The 12101-nt window shown below is 44.7% G+C and overlaps 9 non-coding genes across 9 annotated transcripts; all 9 read right to left on the bottom strand.

Annotated features, from left to right (window-relative positions):
- Positions 1-393: 393 nt before the first annotated feature.
- Positions 394-584, bottom strand: LOC141205881 (U2 spliceosomal RNA). The gene has a single exon (XR_012276553.1). It is a non-coding gene; the product is annotated as a U2 spliceosomal RNA (small nuclear RNA).
- Positions 585-1699: 1115 nt separating this feature from the next.
- On the bottom strand, positions 1700-1890 carry LOC141206007 (U2 spliceosomal RNA). Its single transcript, XR_012276676.1, has one exon. It is a non-coding gene; the product is annotated as a U2 spliceosomal RNA (small nuclear RNA).
- A 1115-nt stretch (positions 1891-3005) lies between these two features.
- LOC141205880 (U2 spliceosomal RNA) lies at positions 3006-3196 on the bottom strand. The gene has a single exon (XR_012276552.1). It is a non-coding gene; the product is annotated as a U2 spliceosomal RNA (small nuclear RNA).
- A 1115-nt stretch (positions 3197-4311) lies between these two features.
- LOC141206109 (U2 spliceosomal RNA) lies at positions 4312-4502 on the bottom strand. The gene has a single exon (XR_012276775.1). It is a non-coding gene; the product is annotated as a U2 spliceosomal RNA (small nuclear RNA).
- A 1115-nt stretch (positions 4503-5617) lies between these two features.
- LOC141205879 (U2 spliceosomal RNA) lies at positions 5618-5808 on the bottom strand. Its single transcript, XR_012276551.1, has one exon. It is a non-coding gene; the product is annotated as a U2 spliceosomal RNA (small nuclear RNA).
- A 1115-nt stretch (positions 5809-6923) lies between these two features.
- On the bottom strand, positions 6924-7114 carry LOC141206030 (U2 spliceosomal RNA). The gene has a single exon (XR_012276698.1). It is a non-coding gene; the product is annotated as a U2 spliceosomal RNA (small nuclear RNA).
- Positions 7115-8229: 1115 nt separating this feature from the next.
- LOC141205878 (U2 spliceosomal RNA) lies at positions 8230-8420 on the bottom strand. Its single transcript, XR_012276550.1, has one exon. It is a non-coding gene; the product is annotated as a U2 spliceosomal RNA (small nuclear RNA).
- Positions 8421-9535: 1115 nt separating this feature from the next.
- LOC141205876 (U2 spliceosomal RNA) lies at positions 9536-9726 on the bottom strand. Its single transcript, XR_012276548.1, has one exon. It is a non-coding gene; the product is annotated as a U2 spliceosomal RNA (small nuclear RNA).
- Positions 9727-10841: 1115 nt separating this feature from the next.
- Positions 10842-11032, bottom strand: LOC141205875 (U2 spliceosomal RNA). Its single transcript, XR_012276547.1, has one exon. It is a non-coding gene; the product is annotated as a U2 spliceosomal RNA (small nuclear RNA).
- Positions 11033-12101: the final 1069 nt, after the last annotated feature.

Genomic DNA, 12101 nt, shown 5'->3' with positions numbered 1-12101 from the left:
TGCTGTTGATAACAAGGGCGTTTGCTAAATAGATGGTGTGTGTGCAACAATATACTGAAAGGTCAATTATATTGTGCAGCTTATCTCACCACCTGTAGTTATTTAGGTGAAAGCTCCAAAATGCTTGCCTAATATGTCTGTTTATCCAAAAGGAAGTAAAAAGGGAGAGCTAGAAAGATAGCATTGCATCACATTACATGGCAATGCAATGCACAGTTGCTGAAGTTGAACCAAAATGAGCTTGTAATCTGGCTTCTGCAACTTTGAACATGAAAAATCCAATGAGGAGAAGAAAAGCAAAGCCAAAGAGTCCATCCCAAAATCCGACAAACAAGCAAAATGAACAAAAAACATTGAATTCAATTCTTTCTGATTTTAGAAACTGCATTAAAGAAGGGGTGCACCGGTCCTGGAGATACTGCAATACCAGGTCAATGCGTGGAGTGGACAGAGCAAGCTCTTTTTCCATCTCCCTGTTCTAAAAATCCATTTAATATATGGTCCCCAGATAGGGGACGTATCAGATATTAAACTGATAAGAACAGATACTACACTTGATCTTAGCCAAAAGGCCGAGAAGCGATAACCAGAATTGGTTTCAAACTACGGAGCCACCCAAGGATCCTGAAAAGTCCATTTGTGGAGATGAGCTCCTGGACTCCCGTTAAGAAGACATGTTGTCAACCTCTAGATCCCTTACATGCCTGCACTTTTCGGCTTGCTGCTGCTGCGATCCACGCGTTTTAGATCTGCATAACTCCACCTCTTTAAACACAGCACCTTCACCCCCTGCTGTTCCCACCCGCCTCAACACCGTTGGAAGGGAGGAGAACCAATTAAGGCGGGGGGTGGGGTGGAACGAGCAGCTGTCTACCCTTAGCAGGAGGGCTCCTGATTACATACCTCTCCTGCTGCTGCTGCTGCTGGCTGTCCAGCAGCAGACTGAAGGTGGCTGCTGCTGTGCACAGGTATATAAAGGCTCAGAGCCTATTATGACACGCGCAGCCAGCGTTCCATTGCCACATTCCATCTACTGCAGGCAGGATACCTGGCTGGCTGAATGTCGCTGAGAAGCTCACAGAGACCGCCATAAGCAACAGTTTAACAGAATGCCACAGACTAATCAACCAAACTTTTTGGGTTGGGTTCTCTTTTATAGTCTGCAGGCATTAAATGAAAGAAGTCAGTGTTCCAGCAGAAGGAGACAACGTTTCAGAAAAGGCATTGTAGCAAACCAAAAAAGAAATTTTAAGCGCAGCAGAGTAACCAGCGCACATACCTGTTAGCTCAGGTGAGTTTAAAAGGCTGCTGTTGATAACAAGGGCATTTGCTAAATAGATGGTGTGTGTGCAACAATATACTGAAAGGTCAATTATATTGTGCAGCTTATCTCACCACCTGTAGTTATTTAGGTGAAAGCTCCAAAATGCTTGCCTAATATGTCTGTTTATCCAAAAGGAAGTAAAAAGGGAGAGCTAGAAAGATAGCATTGCATCACATTACATGGCAATGCAATGCACAGTTGCTGAAGTTGAACCAAAATGAGCTTGTAATCTGGCTTCTGCAACTTTGAACATGAAAAATCCAATGAGGAGAAGAAAAGCAAAGCCAAAGAGTCCATCCCAAAATCCGACAAACAAGCAAAATGAACAAAAAACATTGAATTCAATTCTTTCTGATTTTAGAAACTGCATTAAAGAAGGGGTGCACCGGTCCTGGAGATACTGCAATTCCAGGTCAATGCGTGGAGTGGACAGAGCAAGCTCTTTTTCCATCTCCCTGTTCTAAAAATCCATTTAATATATGGTCCCCAGATAGGGGACGTATCAGATATTAAACTGATAAGAACAGATACTACACTTGATCTTAGCCAAAAGGCCGAGAAGCGAAAACCAGAATTGGTTTCAAACTACGGAGCCACCCAAGGATCCTGAAAAGTCCATTTGTGGAGATGAGCTCCTGGACTCCCGTTAAGAAGACATGTTGTCAACCTCTAGATCCCTTACATGCCTGCACTTTTCGGCTTGCTGCTGCTGCAATCCACGCGTTTTAGATCTGCATAACTCCACCTCTTTAAACACAGCACCTTCACCCCCTGCTGTTCCCACCCGCCTCAACACCGTTGGAAGGGAGGAGAACCAATTAAGGCGGGGGGTGGGGTGGAACGAGCAGCTGTCTACCCTTAGCAGGAGGGCTCCTGATTACATACCTCTCCTGCTGCTGCTGCTGCTGGCTGTCCAGCAGCAGACTGAAGGTGGCTGCTGCTGTGCACAGGTATATAAAGGCTCAGAGCCTATTATGACACGCGCAGCCAGCGTTCCATTGCCACATTCCATCTACTGCAGGCAGGATACCTGGCTGGCTGAATGTCGCTGAGAAGCTCACAGAGACCGCCATAAGCAACAGTTTAACAGAATGCCACAGACTAATCAACCAAACTTTTTGGGTTGGGTTCTCTTTTATAGTCTGCAGGCATTAAATGAAAGAAGTCAGTGTTCCAGTAGAAGGAGACAACGTTTCAGAAAAGGCATTGTAGCAAACCAAAAAAGAAATTTTAAGCGCAGCAGAGTAACCAGCGCACATACCTGTTAGCTCAGGTGAGTTTAAAAGGCTGCTGTTGATAACAAGGGCATTTGCTAAATAGATGGTGTGTGTGCAACAATATACTGAAAGGTCAATTATATTGTGCAGCTTATCTCACCACCTGTAGTTATTTAGGTGAAAGCTCCAAAATGCTTGCCTAATATGTCTGTTTATCCAAAAGGAAGTAAAAAGGGAGAGCTAGAAAGATAGCATTGCATCACATTACATGGCAATGCAATGCACAGTTGCTGAAGTTGAACCAAAATGAGCTTGTAATCTGGCTTCTGCAACTTTGAACATGAAAAATCCAATGAGGAGAAGAAAAGCAAAGCCAAAGAGTCCATCCCAAAATCCGACAAACAAGCAAAATGAACAAAAAACATTGAATTCAATTCTTTCTGATTTTAGAAACTGCATTAAAGAAGGGGTGCACCGGTCCTGGAGATACTGCAATACCAGGTCAATGCGTGGAGTGGACAGAGCAAGCTCTTTTTCCATCTCCCTGTTCTAAAAATCCATTTAATATATGGTCCCCAGATAGGGGACGTATCAGATATTAAACTGATAAGAACAGATACTACACTTGATCTTAGCCAAAAGGCCGAGAAGCGATAACCAGAATTGGTTTCAAACTAGGGAGCCACCCAAGGATCCTGAAAAGTCCATTTGTGGAGATGAGCTCCTGGACTCCCGTTAAGAAGACATGTTGTCAACCTCTAGATCCCTTACATGCCTGCACTTTTCGGCTTGCTGCTGCTGCGATCCACGCGTTTTAGATCTGCATAACTCCACCTCTTTAAACACAGCACCTTGACCCCCTGCTGTTCCCACCCGCCTCAACACCGTTGGAAGGGAGGAGAACCAATTAAGGCGGGGGGTGGGGTGGAACGAGCAGCTGTCTACCCTTAGCAGGAGGGCTCCTGATTACATACCTCTCCTGCTGCTGCTGCTGCTGGCTGTCCAGCAGCAGACTGAAGGTGGCTGCTGCTGTGCACAGGTATATAAAGGCTCAGAGCCTATTATGACACGCGCAGCCAGCGTTCCATTGCCACATTCCATCTACTGCAGGCAGGATACCTGGCTGGCTGAATGTCGCTGAGAAGCTCACAGAGACCGCCATAAGCAACAGTTTAACAGAATGCCACAGACTAATCAACCAAACTTTTTGGGTTGGGTTCTCTTTTATAGTCTGCAGGCATTAAATGAAAGAAGTCAGTGTTCCAGCAGAAGGAGACAACGTTTCAGAAAAGGCATTGTAGCAAACCAAAAAAGAAATTTTAAGCGCAGCAGAGTAACCAGCGCACATACCTGTTAGCTCAGGTGAGTTTAAAAGGCTGCTGTTGATAACAAGGGCATTTGCTAAATAGATGGTGTGTGTGCAACAATATACTGAAAGGTCAATTATATTGTGCAGCTTATCTCACCACCTGTAGTTATTTAGGTGAAAGCTCCAAAATGCTTGCCTAATATGTCTGTTTATCCAAAAGGAAGTAAAAAGGGAGAGCTAGAAAGATAGCATTGCATCACATTACATGGCAATGCAATGCACAGTTGCTGAAGTTGAACCAAAATGAGCTTGTAATCTGGCTTCTGCAACTTTGAACATGAAAAATCCAATGAGGAGAAGAAAAGCAAAGCCAAAGAGTCCATCCCAAAATCCGACAAACAAGCAAAATGAACAAAAAACATTGAATTCAATTCTTTCTGATTTTAGAAACTGCATTAAAGAAGGGGTGCACCGGTCCTGGAGATACTGCAATACCAGGTCAATGCGTGGATTGGACAGAGCAAGCTCTTTTTCCATCTCCCTGTTCTAAAAATCCATTTAATATATGGTCCCCAGATAGGGGACGTATCAGATATTAAACTGATAAGAACAGATACTACACTTGATCTTAGCCAAAAGGCCGAGAAGCGATAACCAGAATTGGTTTCAAACTACGGAGCCACCCAAGGATCCTGAAAAGTCCATTTGTGGAGATGAGCTCCTGGACTCCCGTTAAGAAGACATGTTGTCAACCTCTAGATCCCTTACATGCCTGCACTTTTCGGCTTGCTGCTGCTGCAATCCACGCGTTTTAGATCTGCATAACTCCACCTCTTTAAACACAGCACCTTCACCCCCTGCTGTTCCCACCCGCCTCAACACCGTTGGAAGGGAGGAGAACCAATTAAGGCGGGGGGTGGGGTGGAACGAGCAGCTGTCTACCCTTAGCAGGAGGGCTCCTGATTACATACCTCTCCTGCTGCTGCTGCTGCTGGCTGTCCAGCAGCAGACTGAAGGTGGCTGCTGCTGTGCACAGGTATATAAAGGCTCAGAGCCTATTATGACACGCGCAGCCAGCGTTCCATTGCCACATTCCATCTACTGCAGGCAGGATACCTGGCTGGCTGAATGTCGCTGAGAAGCTGACAGAGACCGCCATAAGCAACAGTTTAACAGAATGCCACAGACTAATCAACCAAACTTTTTGGGTTGGGTTCTCTTTTATAGTCTGCAGGCATTAAATGAAAGAAGTCAGTGTTCCAGCAGAAGGAGACAACGTTTCAGAAAAGTAATTGTAGCAAACCAAAAAAGAAATTTTAAGCGCAGCAGAGTAACCAGCGCACATACCTGTTAGCTCAGGTGAGTTTAAAAGGCTGCTGTTGATAACAAGGGCATTTGCTAAATAGATGGTGTGTGTGCAACAATATACTGAAAGGTCAATTATATTGTGCAGCTTATCTCACCACCTGTAGTTATTTAGGTGAAAGCTCCAAAATGCTTGCCTAATATGTCTGTTTATCCAAAAGGAAGTAAAAAGGGAGAGCTAGAAAGATAGCATTGCATCACATTACATGGCAATGCAATGCACAGTTGCTGAAGTTGAACCAAAATGAGCTTGTAATCTGGCTTCTGCAACTTTGAACATGAAAAATCCAATGAGGAGAAGAAAAGCAAAGCCAAAGAGTCCATCCCAAAATCCGACAAACAAGCAAAATGAACAAAAAACATTGAATTCAATTCTTTCTGATTTTAGAAACTGCATTAAAGAAGGGGTGCACCGGTCCTGGAGATACTGCAATACCAGGTCAATGCGTGGAGTGGACAGAGCAAGCTCTTTTTCCATCTCCCTGTTCTAAAAATCCATTTAATATATGGTCCCCAGATAGGGGACGTATCAGATATTAAACTGATAAGAACAGATACTACACTTGATCTTAGCCAAAAGGCCGAGAAGCGATAACCAGAATTGGTTTCAAACTACGGAGCCACCCAAGGATCCTGAAAAGTCCATTTGTGGAGATGAGCTCCTGGACTCCCGTTAAGAAGACATGTTGTCAACCTCTAGATCCCTTACATGCCTGCACTTTTCGGCTTGCTGCTGCTGCAATCCACGCGTTTTAGATCTGCATAACTCCACCTCTTTAAACACAGCACCTTCACCCCCTGCTGTTCCCACCCGCCTCAACACCGTTGGAAGGGAGGAGAACCAATTAAGGCGGGGGGTGGGGTGGAACGAGCAGCTGTCTACCCTTAGCAGGAGGGCTCCTGAATACATACCTCTCCTGCTGCTGCTGCTGCTGGCTGTCCAGCAGCAGACTGAAGGTGGCTGCTGCTGTGCACAGGTATATAAAGGCTCAGAGCCTATTATGACACGCGCAGCCAGCGTTCCATTGCCACATTCCATCTACTGCAGGCAGGATACCTGGCTGGCTGAATGTCGCTGAGAAGCTCACAGAGACCGCCATAAGCAACAGTTTAACAGAATGCCACAGACTAATCAACCAAACTTTTTGGGTTGGGTTCTCTTTTATAGTCTGCAGGCATTAAATGAAAGAAGTCAGTGTTCCAGCAGAAGGAGACAACGTTTCAGAAAAGGCATTGTAGCAAACCAAAAAAGAAATTTTAAGCGCAGCAGAGTAACCAGCGCACATACCTGTTAGCTCAGGTGAGTTTAAAAGGCTGCTGTTGATAACAAGGGCATTTGCTAAATAGATGGTGTGTGTGCAACAATATACTGAAAGGTCAATTATATTGTGCAGCTTATCTCACCACCTGTAGTTATTTAGGTGAAAGCTCCAAAATGCTTGCCTAATATGTCTGTTTATCCAAAAGGAAGTAAAAAGGGAGAGCTAGAAAGATAGCATTGCATCACATTACATGGCAATGCAATGCACAGTTGCTGAAGTTGAACCAAAATGAGCTTGTAATCTGGCTTCTGCAACTTTGAACATGAAAAATCCAATGAGGAGAAGAAAAGCAAAGCCAAAGAGTCCATCCCAAAATCCGACAAACAAGCAAAATGAACAAAAAACATTGAATTCAATTCTTTCTGATTTTAGAAACTGCATTAAAGAAGGGGTGCACCAGTCCTGGAGATACTGCAATACCAGGTCAATGCGTGGAGTGGACAGAGCAAGCTCTTTTTCCATCTCCCTGTTCTAAAAATCCATTTAATATATGGTCCCCAGATAGGGGACGTATCAGATATTAAACTGATAAGAACAGATACTACACTTGATCTTAGCCAAAAGGCCGAGAAGCGATAACCAGAATTGGTTTCAAACTACGGAGCCACCCAAGGATCCTGAAAAGTCCATTTGTGGAGATGAGCTCCTGGACTCCCGTTAAGAAGACATGTTGTCAACCTCTAGATCCCTTACATGCCTGCACTTTTCGGCTTGCTGCTGCTGCAATCCACGCGTTTTAGATCTGCATAACTCCACCTCTTTAAACACAGCACCTTCACCCCCTGCTGTTCCCACCCGCCTCAACACCGTTGGAAGGGAGGAGAACCAATTAAGGCGGGGGGTGGGGTGGAACGAGCAGCTGTCTACCCTTAGCAGGAGGGCTCCTGATTACATACCTCTCCTGCTGCTGCTGCTGCTGGCTGTCCAGCAGCAGACTGAAGGTGGCTGCTGCTGTGCACAGGTATATAAAGGCTCAGAGCCTATTATGACACGCGCAGCCAGCGTTCCATTGCCACATTCCATCTACTGCAGGCAGGATACCTGGCTGGCTGAATGTCGCTGAGAAGCTCACAGAGACCGCCATAAGCAACAGTTTAACAGAATGCCACAGACTAATCAACCAAACTTTTTGGGTTGGGTTCTCTTTTATAGTCTGCAGGCATTAAATGAAAGAAGTCAGTGTTCCAGCAGAAGGAGACAACGTTTCAGAAAAGGCATTGTAGCAAACCAAAAAAGAAATTTTAAGCGCAGCAGAGTAACCAGCGCACATACCTGTTAGCTCAGGTGAGTTTAAAAGGCTGCTGTTGATAACAAGGGCATTTGCTAAATAGATGGTGTGTGTGCAACAATATACTGAAAGGTCAATTATATTGTGCAGCTTATCTCACCACCTGTAGTTATTTAGGTGAAAGCTCCAAAATGCTTGCCTAATATGTCTGTTTATCCAAAAGGAAGTAAAAAGGGAGAGCTAGAAAGATAGCATTGCATCACATTACATGGCAATGCAATGCACAGTTGCTGAAGTTGAACCAAAATGAGCTTGTAATCTGGCTTCTGCAACTTTGAACATGAAAAATCCAATGAGGAGAAGAAAAGCAAAGCCAAAGAGTCCATCCCAAAATCCGACAAACAAGCAAAATGAACAAAAAACATTGAATTCAATTCTTTCTGATTTTAGAAACTGCATTAAAGAAGGGGTGCACCGGTCCTGGAGATACTGCAATACCAGGTCAATGCGTGGAGTGGACAGAGCAAGCTCTTTTTCCATCTCCCTGTTCTAAAAATCCATTTAATATATGGTCCCCAGATAGGGGACGTATCAGATATTAAACTGATAAGAACAGATACTACACTTGATCTTAGCCAAAAGGCCGAGAAGCGATAACCAGAATTGGTTTCAAACTACGGAGCCACCCAAGGATCCTGAAAAGTCCATTTGTGGAGATGAGCTCCTGGACTCCCGTTAAGAAGACATGTTGTCAACCTCTAGATCCCTTACATGCCTGCACTTTTCGGCTTGCTGCTGCTGCAATCCACGCGTTTTAGATCTGCATAACTCCACCTCTTTAAACACAGCACCTTCACCCCTTGCTGTTCCCACCCGCCTCAACACCGTTGGAAGGGAGGAGAACCAATTAAGGCGGGGGGTGGGGTGGAACGAGCAGCTGTCTACCCTTAGCAGGAGGGCTCCTGATTACATACCTCTCCTGCTGCTGCTGCTGCTGGCTGTCCAGCAGCAGACTGAAGGTGGCTGCTGCTGTGCACAGGTATATAAAGGCTCAGAGCCTATTATGACACGCGCAGCCAGCGTTCCATTGCCACATTCCATCTACTGCAGGCAGGATACCTGGCTGGCTGAATGTCGCTGAGAAGCTCACAGAGACCGCCATAAGCAACAGTTTAACAGAATGCCACAGACTAATCAACCAAACTTTTTGGGTTGGGTTCTCTTTTATAGTCTGCAGGCATTAAATGAAAGAAGTCAGTGTTCCAGCAGAAGGAGACAACGTTTCAGAAAAGGCATTGTAGCAAACCAAAAAAGAAATTTTAAGCGCAGCAGAGTAACCAGCGCACATACCTGTTAGCTCAGGTGAGTTTAAAAGGCTGCTGTTGATAACAAGGGCATTTGCTAAATAGATGGTGTGTGTGCAACAATATACTGAAAGGTCAATTATATTGTGCAGCTTATCTCACCACCTGTAGTTATTTAGGTGAAAGCTCCAAAATGCTTGCCTAATATGTCTGTTTATCCAAAAGGAAGTAAAAAGGGAGAGCTAGAAAGATAGCATTGCATCACATTACATGGCAATGCAATGCACAGTTGCTGAAGTTGAACCAAAATGAGCTTGTAATCTGGCTTCTGCAACTTTGAACATGAAAAATCCAATGAGGAGAAGAAAAGCAAAGCCAAAGAGTCCATCCCAAAATCCGACAAACAAGCAAAATGAACAAAAAACATTGAATTCAATTCTTTCTGATTTTAGAAACTGCATTAAAGAAGGGGTGCACCGGTCCTGGAGATACTGCAATACCAGGTCAATGCGTGGAGTGGACAGAGCAAGCTCTTTTTCCATCTCCCTGTTCTAAAAATCCATTTAATATATGGTCCCCAGATAGGGGACGTATCAGATATTAAACTGATAAGAACAGATACTACACTTGATCTTAGCCAAAAGGCCGAGAAGCGATAACCAGAATTGGTTTCAAACTAGGGAGCCACCCAAGGATCCTGAAAAGTCCATTTGTGGAGATGAGCTCCTGGACTCCCGTTAAGAAGACATGTTGTCAACCTCTAGATCCCTTACATGCCTGCACTTTTCGGCTTGCTGCTGCTGCAATCCACGCGTTTTAGATCTGCATAACTCCACCTCTTTAAACACAGCACCTTCACCCCCTGCTGTTCCCACCCGCCTCAACACCGTTGGAAGGGAGGAGAACCAATTAAGGCGGGGGGTGGGGTGGAACGAGCAGCTGTCTACCCTTAGCAGGAGGGCTCCTGATTACATACCTCTCCTGCTGTTGCTGCTGCTGGCTGTCCAGCAGCAGACTGAAGGTGGCTGCTGCTGTGCACAGGTATATAAAGGCTCAGAGCCTATTATGACACGCGCAGCCAGCGTTCCATTGCCACATTCCATCTACTGCAGGCAGGATACCTGGCTGGCTGAATGTCGCTGAGAAGCTCACAGAGACCGCCATAAGCAACAGTTTAACAGAATGCCACAGACTAATCAACCAAACTTTTTGGGTTGGGTTCTCTTTTATAGTCTGCAGGCATTAAATGAAAGAAGTCAGTGTTCCAGCAGAAGGAGACAACGTTTCAGAAAAGGCATTGTAGCAAACCAAAAAAGAAATTTTAAGCGCAGCAGAGTAACCAGCGCACATACCTGTTAGCTCAGGTGAGTTTAAAAGGCTGCTGTTGATAACAAGGGCATTTGCTAAATAGATGGTGTGTGTGCAACAATATACTGAAAGGTCAATTATATTGTGCAGCTTATCTCACCACCTGTAGTTATTTAGGTGAAAGCTCCAAAATGCTTGCCTAATATGTCTGTTTATCCAAAAGGAAGTAAAAAGGGAGAGCTAGAAAGATAGCATTGCATCACATTACATGGCAATGCAATGCACAGTTGCTGAAGTTGAACCAAAATGAGCTTGTAATCTGGCTTCTGCAACTTTGAACATGAAAAATCCAATGAGGAGAAGAAAAGCAAAGCCAAAGAGTCCATCCCAAAATCCGACAAACAAGCAAAATGAACAAAAAACATTGAATTCAATTCTTTCTGATTTTAGAAACTGCATTAAAGAAGGGGTGCACCGGTCCTGGAGATACTGCAATACCAGGTCAATGCGTGGAGTGGACAGAGCAAGCTCTTTTTCCATCTCCCTGTTCTAAAAATCCATTTAATATATGGTCCCCAGATAGGGGACGTATCAGATATTAAACTGATAAGAACAGATACTACACTTGATCTTAGCCAAAAGGCCGAGAAGCGATAACCAGAATTGGTTTCAAACTAGGGAGCCACCCAAGGATCCTGAAAAGTCCATTTGTGGAGATGAGCTCCTGGACTCCCGTTAAGAAGACATGTTGTCAACCTCTAGATCCCTTACATGCCTGCACTTTTCGGCTTGCTGCTGCTGCAATCCACGCGTTTTAGATCTGCATAACTCCACCTCTTTAAACACAGCACCTTCACCCCCTGCTGTTCCCACCCGCCTCAACACCGTTGGAAGGGAGGAGAACCAATTAAGGCGGGGGGTGGGGTGGAACGAGCAGCTGTCTACCCTTAGCAGGAGGGCTCCTGATTACATACCTCTCCTGCTGCTGCTGCTGCTGGCTGTCCAGCAGCAGACTGAAGGTGGCTGCTGCTGTGCACAGGTATATAAAGGCTCAGAGCCTATTATGACACGCGCAGCCAGCGTTCCATTGCCACATTCCATCTACTGCAGGCAGGATACCTGGCTGGCTGAATGTCGCTGAGAAGCTCACAGAGACCGCCATAAGCAACAGTTTAACAGAATGCCACAGACTAATCAACCAAACTTTTTGGGTTGGGTTCTCTTTTATAGTCTGCAGGCATTAAATGAAAGAAGTCAGTGTTCCAGCAGAAGGAGACAACGTTTCAGAAAAGGCATTGTAGCAAACCAAAAAAGAAATTTTAAGCGCAGCAGAGTAACCAGCGCACATACCTGTTAGCTCAGGTGAGTTTAAAAGGCTGCTGTTGATAACAAGGGCATTTGCTAAATAGATGGTGTGTGTGCAACAATATACTGAAAGGTCAATTATATTGTGCAGCTTATCTCACCACCTGTAGTTATTTAGGTGAAAGCTCCAAAATGCTTGCCTAATATGTCTGTTTATCCAAAAGGAAGTAAAAAGGGAGAGCTAGAAAGATAGCATTGCATCACATTACATGGCAATGCAATGCACAGTTGCTGAAGTTGAACCAAAATGAGCTTGTAATCTGGCTTCTGCAACTTTGAACATGAAAAATCCAATGAGGAGAAGAAAAGCAAAGCCAAAGAGTCCATCCCAAAATCCGACAAACAAGCAAAATGAACAA

Source organism: Phyllobates terribilis, unplaced genomic scaffold (assembly GCF_046119375.1).
Source record: "Phyllobates terribilis strain yellow unplaced genomic scaffold, ASM4611937v1 Scaffold_142__1_contigs__length_4687701, whole genome shotgun sequence".
NCBI classification, from domain to species: domain Eukaryota; kingdom Metazoa; phylum Chordata; class Amphibia; order Anura; family Dendrobatidae; genus Phyllobates; species Phyllobates terribilis.
Note: the sequence above shows the minus strand (reverse complement) of the source record. Positions and strands in the feature narration are given on the sequence as shown.